The sequence below is a fragment of the Eptatretus burgeri genome, chromosome 10 (assembly GCF_056783735.1).
Source record: "Eptatretus burgeri isolate ZD-2024b chromosome 10, Ebu_testis_v1, whole genome shotgun sequence".
Lineage (NCBI taxonomy): Eukaryota > Metazoa > Chordata > Myxini > Myxiniformes > Myxinidae > Eptatretus > Eptatretus burgeri.
In genome coordinates this window covers 40,886,029-40,897,173 of record NC_140970.1, presented here as the reverse complement: position 1 = coordinate 40,897,173, position 11,145 = coordinate 40,886,029, and the positions used below count along the sequence as shown (strand labels likewise).

Sequence of the window (11,145 nt, the reverse complement as noted above, 5' to 3'; positions counted from 1 at the left end):
AATTGAGTTTACTCTATGCACTTCAAAACTTGACCCATAAGTCATGAAGCCAAAAGTGAAAAATCAAGAGAGTCACCTGAGGTCATACAAGTTATAGATAGGGTAACTGCATCTTTCCTTATAGTTCCTTATAGTAGTTGGATGGATAACTACACCTGTCCTCGACATTTACCCAACGCTTATCTGTGGTTCCACATAGCTGCCTGTGCATGACAGTGGTCACAACCCCATCATTGCATCAGTTCACAGGCTAAAGCATGTGATGGTAGCATGTGGGCCAATACCTCGGAGAACACCTATCTCCTTTCATCATTTCTCAGTGTACGAATAGCTGCCATGGTGTATGTAGCAGAGGAAGCAGTAGTTTTACCTTACTGGTATCGAAGACACAGGTGTAAAATTCATTTTGGTATGGTACTGCAGATCACCCACTGTAGTTGAACATGTCTCCAGCTTTCTTGACTCGTCAAGCCACTGGGAGCAAATGTGCAACACCGAGTGAGTTTGGCATCAGTGCAAACCATCCCCATTATAATCAAACTCACGTGCAGGTGTTTCTTGAATACCTACTGACTTTCCTCTCTCGTGGGCGAGATAAAAAGATGAACATGAAGAAACAGCAACTTTACCTGGCTTCTTGGAGCGTACAAACTCTGCTTGACAAAAACAACAGCTACTGTCTTTAGCACGGAACTGCTTTGAATGGTAGGAATCTGTTACGATACAATGTCGACATTGCTGCTCTTAGTGAAACTCATCTGGCAGATGAGGATCAGCTACCCAAGTTCTCTGTAGCTATACTCTCTGCATTGTTTTGGACAGGTAAGCCAGGAAGTGAAAAGTGAGAGGCAAGTGTTGGCTTTGCTATTAAGTCAGGAATCACAGCAAAAATGGATGTTCTCCCCAGGGCATCAACGATAAACTTATGTCTACCAGTTGGGAATAGCAGGTCTGTGACAGTAATCTGCATCTCTGCCCCAACAAAGACGAACCCTGAGGACATCAAGGACAAATTCTATGAAAACCTTGATGATGTGATTGCATACACTCTAAAGGAAGAAAAGCTCATTGTGATGGTTGACGTAATACAAGAGTAGGGGCTGACTACGAGGCCTGGGATGGTGAAATAAGGAAGCAAGGTGTTGGAAATGCAACAGTATATAGTAATGGTATGCTTCTCCCGAGCCTCTGCACCCTTTGGAATATGACGATTACTATCCATCTATTGACAGAAGATAAAGTAGAAGCATGAAAGCACCCAAGATCTTAACACTGGCACTATATTGAGTTTATTATTACCTGCCAGAGCAACATCAAAGGTGTGATCACTGGAGCCATGAGAGGTTTGGAGTGCTCTCTAGACCACAGAATGCTGCGCTCCAAGATAAATTGAATAATTTTAACAAAAAAAAAAACAGACGAATAAGCACTCTACCTCCCAATAAGTTGGATGTGCAGAAACTGGCATCGACAGAGTGCCCTTGTGCAGCTTAGACTTAGACTCAAGGAAGAGCTGCCATCCTCAGCTAATTCAAGTGAAAATGTTCAACAATCCTGGTCAATTTTAAAATCATGAAACCTGCTTCTGATGTCATGAGAATGCAGAAAAGAACCCAGCAATATTGGGTTGATGATGATGATGTACAGATCAACATCCTGCTGAAGGAGAAAACATTGTGACCCTACTTTCGATAAGAGCACCGCCTTCATAAACAAGCAATTTTAGAACGTATATATATATTAAATCTCTGAATGGATTACTGAATGCATTTGATGTAGTTTGACACCTGTAGTCAGGCTGGGAGGATGGCCTAGATGTATGCACACTCACCTCTAAGCTGTTAAGCCAGAGTTTGAATCCTGACTCAGCTATCCTGGTGTTTCACAGACAAGGTGATTCCAAAGTTGTCACATCTTTACCCTCACCCTCCTCCCACTCTTAAAAGCAGATGGTCATTCCCACATCGAAACAGTAGGATATATAATGCTTTCTGCTCTCCTATCATGCTATCACTGACTTCGCAGAAATCCGTCACAATTTTAAGAGAAAATGTCAGAAATAATAACAAGCAACTTGCACGCACGGCTCCTTTTAGAGTACTCCATAGAATAGCTTAGCTCGTGTCAGTACCTTGTTCATTTTAATTTGGAACAGTCCTGTAGTTGTCCCATGCAGTTCATTCCACAATTTTTTTCAATGCTATAAGCTGTATTCTCTGCTGTAAGTGGTATGTGAGAGCCCATCATTCTTCTAGGTGCAGCATTTGTGCTTTATCATCACATTTGGACAGAAAAGAAAGACCAAACATCACAAGGATGGCAATATTTCAGTCTGACCACTTCAAAATTGAGCCACCAAACCCATTTGCAATTGTTCATACAGAATGACAAAAGATTAACAAATTATTATGAATGAATTTATGCAGCATTCCAGGTATGAGTCCGTAGCTGAAAACGTGTGTACAAATCTGATATCAATCAAACTTTTGTACAAAGTCTTCATAACAGGGATTCACCTGTGCTTGCTCCCAGAAGCACATCAAGGCAATCAAGAAATGTGAGTTGTCATTGAATGAGTGGATGTAAATGAATATCCCTGAATATATCCTTGCTGGCCATATACTTTTGGTAATATGGTGGAGACAGCCATCAAGGATATATTATCTGGAATTTGAAATTCTTGATATGCACTTATAATATGTGCAGTGTCTGTCGATGGATCTAGTACCACTTCTTTAATGGTCCAAAATATTTCCACCTTGTGGTGTCGGTTGGGGAATGATTATGGCTCAAGTTTTTCATGAACTAGTTGGTTGGGCTTAACGTTCATTCAAAGTGGCAGGAATTTAGAAGTTGTTTGGGGTGCTGCAGATGACTCACCTCTTTGTGAAAGACATTGTGGGATCTTTAACGCCCACTAATGTACCCGGTATGGCAGATGTGTCCTCCGACATAACGCCCTTCCCTGAGGGGGCATACACATTGCTGATCTCCCTGCATATGAAACATCAGGATGAGAGTTTATGACTAGGTCGAGATTGAAACCCAGTTTATGACTGGGTTGAGATTCAAACTCAGGCGAGACAGCTCAAAGGCGAGTGTGCATACCTCTAAGCTATCATGCCAGCCAAGGAAAATCCTTAAGATGGAATATAATCTCATGGATGAACTAGAACAGCACTCAATAGAGTACGTACCTCTGCCAGGCTGAACAGTTTACATTTTGTATCCCACTGATAGGCCGATCCGGACCTGAACAAAATTCGAATTGGCTTGTTCTTGCCACCTTACCAACTCATCTACCAAGTTTTGTCTTAACTTGTCCAAAACTTTTTGAGATATCATGTTATATATCGGTTTTAGCCCATTCACTCAATGGTGAAGAATCACTTAAAAATTCAATTATAGGCATCCGGATCTTCACCAAAATATAACAATTTCGACCTTGTGACACACCCAATCTCTCCACCAGATTTCGTCTGAATCGGTCCACAACTTTTTAAGATATCCTGTCCACAGACAGCGGTGAAAACATAACCTTTGTCCACCTTTGGTGGCAGAGGTAAAAAGGAATAAAAGGCTGATTCCAAAAATAACAACATAATGTGTACGTTTCGGGTTTCCCTTTAATTCGGAATGCATTCCATGACACACCTTCCTATAACCCCAGCCTTTTGATCCAGAAGCTATTGCCCTGAAGAAGCAATTACTAAGTGTGGCAGTACACACAACAGCATTTGGCTCAAAGCCCTTAAAAACGTTCTCTCCATTGAACCTTGTGGTCCAGCCCAGCCTTACAATTATCAACTTGCCAATTTGGATTAAAAAAAGAACTTTTTTCGAGAAGTGGCTTGGACTTTCAAACTAATATATTGTTCACAAGATAATTTAGCATGGAAGCTCCACATTAGATTGAAGGGTTTATTGAAAAAATCAGTCAATTCACAAACCATAATGACTCTTAAGTTGTAGCAAGTAATGTCGGAAGCAACAAGAAATCTAAGAATGGATTAATAAATAAGTAAAAATGGTCCTGGTAAGTGATGGTCTCTTGTCGTGGTGCATTAGTGATCTATCGGTGTTATTTCGATGAATGATATGAATCTGTCCAATTTTTAAATCGATAAATGTCTCTTTATCATTACATTAGCATCCTGTTAAGTCCACCTTTCCTTTATTCTGAGTGTGAGGTTGTCGTCGTTCATGTCTCGTCATCTTCACATTTCACTTTGCTCAGAACAGATTACGTGGCTGTATGAAAGATGGTGTCCTTCAGAATCGGTGGATAAGATAATGGATTTTATCAACTAATATTTGAAAGGAGTACGTGTGTTGCTGGTGTTTTGAGCATTAGCCCTTCATCAGAGCAACTCTTGCATAAACAGGAATGTTCCCAAAAGACTTTTTATGACTCATGGAGGAAGGTACAAGCTCATAGCCACAAAACTACTCCCCCATTGTCCCCCTTCCCCACCTCCCCCCCCCCCCCCCCGAGCAAAAAGAAGCCCAACCCTACCCAGGACAAAAACAATGGAAAGACAATTGAAGATCCCTAAAAGATGGGCAGTGCAGGTACTTCCTTGGGTTGGCTGGTAAAAGAGAAAAAAAAACTTACCTACCACCAAGGCCCACCTCCCTGGAACAGTCATTAAGGCCCACCTCCCCAGAGCAGTTATCAAGGCCCACCTCCCCAGAGCAATCTGGTTTCAAGGCACCAGAATTTCAACTTTCATATCTCCACCATTTATTTAAACAGGTTCATTCTGAGAAGCCAAGCAGTAGGCGTTGGATTAAAAGAGGTTATTTGAGATGCGAACCATGAAGGGTAAAAAGGGGGTTACCTTTATATAGATGGAAGTAAATAACCATTCCTTTCATGCCATGATGCACATTGGGCTGCCGAGGCAGTTTCATTTGGCTAAGGAGTACAGACCTGGACGGGTTGCCACTCCGACGCAGGATACTCGAATGGCTTATTACCCCAGTAAGCTGGTACTCGTTTTGCCGACCTCGGAAGGATGACAGGCTGAGTCAACCCCACCTAGTGTTATTTCAACAGCTCAACAGGGGTTCAAACTCAGAACCCTAAGATCTTAAGACAGCCACATTAACCTTTAAGCCAACACCAGGCTTATAGGGGTGTAAGTGTTCATCCCTTAACCCTAATTCAGTCATTCAAAGCCCTTTGGACTCCTTACCAGTGGTTAATGTGTGGATTAAAAAGTGGAAGGCCTTGTAAAAAGAGGATGTTAAAGCAGATCAGTATGAGTGGACCGTTGGATAAATTACTCAATGAACTTGAAGTGTGCTGGCAGATTCTCCTTTATAAGCTTTCTGGATGGAAAAAAAATGTTTTCTTGAGCCCGGAATGTTTTCTGCACAGGAATATCTGATGTAATTTAATAAGTGTGAGAAAAAAAAATTCTGTGAACGAGAGACTATCATGGGTCAGAGTTCAACAAGGGAAGTGAGAATCCAATGTGATCAAAAATGGTCATTTTTGCTTTTCGCGATTTATTTTTTTCCACTCTTGTATAAAGAGCTATGCCAAAAATGTCGATTCTCAACATCTTTAAAAGGCCGAAGAGAAGGTGCCAACTCCGTGAAGCAGACAGGACAGGGCATTTTTAAAAGCGAGATTTTGTGATTTTTTTTGATAGACTTCCAAGCCTATATTCATGGTGATATTGTTATGAATTTGGAAGCCTTGTGCACACAGACAGACAGCAGTCCCTAAGCTTAGTTATTTCGATAAGTATGTGTTTATCATGAGAATCCATCCCCTTCTGTCTAATGGGAATTTTGTGTTTGTGCTATGAGTTATTTTATAGTCAGGTTATATACATCTACTACAACGAGCCTGGTGTTGGCGCAGTGGTTAGGGCAGCGGCTTGGGATCCAAGAGGTCCTGAGTTCAAGCCCCGTTGGGCCACTGAATTAATACACCAGGGGGTTGACTCAGCCTGTCATCCTTCCGAGGTCGGCGAAATGAGTACCAGTATACTGGGCCGGTGTATACCCCGGTTAAAATAGGTGTACCATATCCCTGTGTCGTAAGAGGCGACCAGGGTTGTGTCAGGAAGGGCATCCGGCGTAAAACATGTGCCAAATCACTATGCGGATCATACGGATGATCCGCTGTGGCGACCCCTAACGGGAGCAGCCGAATGAAGAAGAAGAAGATATACATCTACTACAACAACAACAACAACAACAGCGGCACTGTCCTTCACTCAACCCGGTCGCCATTGCCCACGTGTTTTTGGCTGACGGCGTTGGTGGAGCCTCCATCTCCTCAGATCGAGGCCCCGCCCCAAGGAATGGCATGGAACGTTTCTTCCAGGCAATGAGCAAAGGGCAAGCATCGCACATACGCCCCAGCCAATGGGAGGCCAGCATGCTGAAAGCTACTATGGAGCCTCTTCGGGGGGCGGGCCTCCGAAATGCCTCGACACACCCCCTGAGACGCCTTGTCCAATCAGGGAAGCTCATCACCTCAGGGCTGGCTCCGCCTTAGCCAGATGGAGTGTTCGGCCCAATCAATGAGGGGCGGCCACGAATCGCCCGACAACCCCTCATCCAATCCGGAGGCTAGTCCCTCAGAGCAGTTCCCTCGACCCACGGGGGAGGGGAAGGATAAGAGGAGGTGGCAAGTAGAGAGAAGAAGGAGAAAGAGAAGAAGCCTCGTCTTGCCTGCTGGCGTTCTCGTCTACCCACGGATGCTCGTCTCGTCTGGGCCGTCCTTGTGCTGGCTGGCGTCCGTCGTGTCGTTTCTGGTCCCTGGTGCTTGGTGCGGCGACGGAGGTGTGGGTTTGAGTCCCCCCCCCCCGGAACCAGCTCATCTCGACCAGACCACATGAGGAGGAAAGGTGCCCAACCGGCCCCATTTCGTGTGTGTGTGTGTGTGTGTGTGTGTGTGTGTGTGTGTGTGTGTGTGTGTGTGTGTTGCCAGTCTGTTAAGTAGAACTGTTAAGTGCTTTTCACTCACTGTACATTGCCTGCATTTCTTTTATTCAGATAACTCTGCTCTTTGTGTGCTCCCCTTCCTGATTATTGTTTATAAATAAACCCCCCTGTTAAATGTACCAGCTCGTTTTCTGTGCTTTCTCCCATTAACGCAGCACGGTGCGTATTGAGAATTAGTGAGGCCGATTGAGAAATTGAGAACTACCTTTTTTTCCACTTTGCTTTTTTTTTGAACACATTGGATTCCTGCTATGTAAGCTGTAACTCATCACAATTCAAACTTTACACACCCTCCTCTGTTAGGACATTTGGGGGTGGGAGTGATTCAGGAACGATTGCAATAACAAGACTCGGTGGTGTAATGGTTAGAGCGTCCGTTTCGAGTCTGGGAGGTCAGCGGTTCAAACCCCAATGGAGTCATGCCCAAGACTTTACAAATGGTATGCGCTGCTTCCTTGCTTGATTTTTTTTTTTTTTAGCATTTAAAAGGATAAGAGCATGGACAATTCCCATCGGTTGGCATCCATGGGCAGGAAGGAAATTCCTCCTTAGGAAATGCCCCGTTGAGTTCAGTGAGAGAGGCATCACTAGTACCCAGAGTGCCACAGGAAGTTTGGCGCTTCCATCAAGCTCAGTGGCTGTGTTTGTTTCTTTAAACAGTCCTGTATTATCGTGTGTGTGTGTGTGTGTGTGTGTGTGTGTGTGTGTGTGTGTGTGTGTGTGTGTGTGTGTGTGTGTGTGTGTGTGTGTGTGTGTGTGTGTGTGTGTGTGTGTGTGTGTGTGTGTGTGTGGTGCCAGTCTGTTAAGTAGAACTGTTAAGTGCTTTTCGCTCACTGTACATTGCCTGCATTTCTTTTATTCAGATAACTCTGCTCATTGTGTGCTCCCCTTCCTGATTATTGTTTATAAATAAACCCCCCTGTTAAATGTACCAGCTCGTTTTCTGTGCTTTCTCCCATTAACGCAGCACGGTGCGTATTGAGAATTAGTGAGGCCGTTTGGGCCGGTAAGTTGTCATTGGGTCCGGCGCGGCTTTGGTAACTTCCGCTCGGTTACGCCGGATCCGAGTCGGTGATAGCGACTCGGTTCAGACAAAGTCAGCCAAGGGTGTGGTTTCCCCGGTAGTTAGACGGCATGGGGACTTAGGTAAATTGGAATTAGACAAGTGGACCCTACCTCACACCGTCGAAATATTGGCGACCACGGTCCTCTAAGTGACGCGTGACCTTTCGGAGTTGTCCGAGAGTCACGACCTAAATTCCGGGTGTTTGGTGGGAGACGGCTCTACTGCTCCACCGAGTGGTCGGTTATCGCCACCGAACCCTGGCCCACAACAATATGACATGTAATTTCCATCCGCTTCTTGCAATTGTGAGGTTTGTTTGTTTTTCTACAAGAGTGATGCTAATAGAAGAGCAAGGTTAACTTGACAGTGAGGTAGCGGGCCAACAATTGGGCAAAACTCGCAAGGGGAAGAGATAGAGATAGAGATAGAGATAGAGATAGAGATAGAGATAGAGATAGAGATAGAGATAGAGATAGAGATAGAGATAGAGATAGAGATAGAGATAGAGATAGAGAGAGAGAGGAAACGCTGATACTAGAAAGTAAGATAGTTGGTTTAGGAAGGCTTAATGTGGGTAACAAAGATCATGGGTCAGAATTGGGGATGACAAGAGGTGGTGGTGCACTGCCTGCTTTCAACCCTGAAGAATAAGACAGAACAGCCTCTGGTAGATGGAAAAAGTAAGAACTAAAAGGGTTGATGTGTGCAGTCAGCCTGAAATTTGGAACTTTAACCTGGAGGGAGTTACTGGAAGAACACGTGCATCCTGGAGTTGCTATTGAGGGTCGGAGGACTGACAGAGAAGATGGAGCAACATTGGAGAATAGATACCAGAGAGACCACTGACCTGCTTGCGATGCAAGAGCAGCAGAACCTGCGTTTTGGCCTCATCATGGGATATTACAATAATTTTGAGGACTCCAGATCCCCAAAAAATCCAGGAGACAGATAAGATGCTGGGGTGCCATCCCCGAGTGAGGATCAGTACTCCATTGAGCTATGGATAAATAAAAGGCCTTGGAGACAGTGTAGCATTGATTATCCAAAGGAAAGACCAAAATTGATGGAGGATGCCCAGTCTGTGGCTGGAAATTGCTAATGTGTCACAAGGAACCATCTCAAAAGGTAATGTCAGCCTGGGAAAAAGAAGGAAAGCCATCATTACATCATCAGAGGGCAACAGTGGGTGGAAGTACAAACTTGACAAGGCATTAATCAGAACTGTGAAGGGAAACAGGAGAGCAATGGAAAACAAATTGTGTTCGGAGTTCAATGTGGGTAGTGAGCATCCTGTGTCATCAATAACGGTCACAAGGGAACTTCGCAGGGTGGGATACCATAGCCAGGTTGCGATGCACAAACCACTCATAACACCTGACAATGCCTGTTTGTGGATCCAGTGGTACAAGGAGCAATGGGAATGGACTGCCAAGCAATCAAGGAATGTGATATGGTCCGATAAGTTGTCCTTCACCATGTTCTCCACAAATGGATGTGTGCACGTGTGGTGACAGCTCAGGGTGCTCTACAGCCCTGAGTGCCTGTTTCTAACAGTAAAAGTTTATGACGGTTTTATAATGGTGTGGGGCATGTTTTCCTGGCATGGCAGTGTCTACTCACTCCATTAGAAGGCAGGGTTGATGCAGCAAACTACGTTACTGTCCCAAGCGATTATCTGCATCCCTTGATGCAGCATTTCTTCCCTGCTGGGAGGGTTGTTTTTTTCAGAATGGCAATGCTCCAATCCACAGGGCACATGTCACCGAGTGGTTTAAGGAGCACGAGGACGAAGTTAACCATCTTCCATGGCCCTACCAATCATCGGACCTCAATCCCATGGAGTATTTGTGGGACCGTCTGGAGAGGTGCCAAAGACCCTGGTTTCCACCTTCATCAAACCGACGTGAATTGGAGGACTTCCTTGTGGAAGAATGGTGCCACTTTCCTGCAGAACAGTTCCAGAACCTTGTTGACTCCATGCCGTGTCATTCCATGCAGTCCTGGATGCACGTGATAGCACACTACCCTCCTGTGGCATTCTATTGGTATTTCCATTTTTTTTGTCCGGTATTTGTTACTTAAACATGGCAGTTTGTACGTACATTGATATAAACACACCAGGGTGGTTTTTTTTTTAATCCTCGTCAGAGGATCTCGAAGTCTTGCTCACGTTGTTGTTCTTGTTCCTCTTCTTGTGGACTTTTTTGTTTCACAGCCTACAGTTTTCATCGAAACTTCCTGAAACTTGGCATATACATGTAAAAAGATCCTGTGCAGACAGTAACCATCTCCGATTTTGAAAATTCCTCCAAGAAAAAAAGTTATGATGTCATAATGTCTCCGCTAATGGAAATCACCCCAAAAAATTATCTCTGAAACTAGGAAAGCTTTTTGAATTCTGTTTGTGGGAATGGAACGGGGCATTAGCAGAGATAATTTAACGCACAAATAATACATCACTATGACGTCATATCCGTTTTTATGACGTCATTCCTATTTTTTCACATTTTTTTGTTTCACAGTCCAGAGTTTTCATCGGATCTTCGTGAAAAGTGGCATGTATATGCATAAAGTCCATGCGCAGGCAGTAACCAGCTCCGATTTTGGAAATTCTTCCTTCAAAAAAGTTATGACATCATAATATCGCAATGGAAATCGCCTAAACAATTATCTCCGAAACAACGCAAGCTTTTTGAATACTTCAGATGGAATCGAATAGGGCATTAGAGATAATTTACTGCACACCTGATACAAAACTGATAACTATGACATCATCGCTAAGAGGATGAGGATCTTACCTCATTCGAGCTTGTTTTTTTTTTTTAAGTTTCTTGAGAATCTCATCTGTATTTTGATGATTTTTCACTGTAAAAAAATAAAGGTTCTCCAAAGGTCAGGCATGCGCATGTGATAACGAACATTTTGTTTTCACCGACGATCATATTTTCAGGGAATATTTTCAACAAAGTGGAGTGACTTTCAATTCGAATTTCACTTTGACTGGGCTCTCCAAGGATCTTTAGATGGAATTGCATTTAATATTTACTGCCAGCAATCGAGAGAGAGATTCGCAGGAGTCAGCAACTCTCGTCCAAAGCAGTTGTGATTGACGT

General features: G+C 43.9%; 1 long non-coding RNA gene across 1 annotated transcript in view; it reads right to left on the bottom strand.

Annotated features, from left to right (window-relative positions):
- LOC147018388 (uncharacterized) overlaps nt 1–11,145 on the bottom strand; it is an 89,126-nt gene that overhangs the window by 68,478 nt on the left and 9,503 nt on the right. The gene's annotated exons all lie outside the window — the stretch shown is intronic.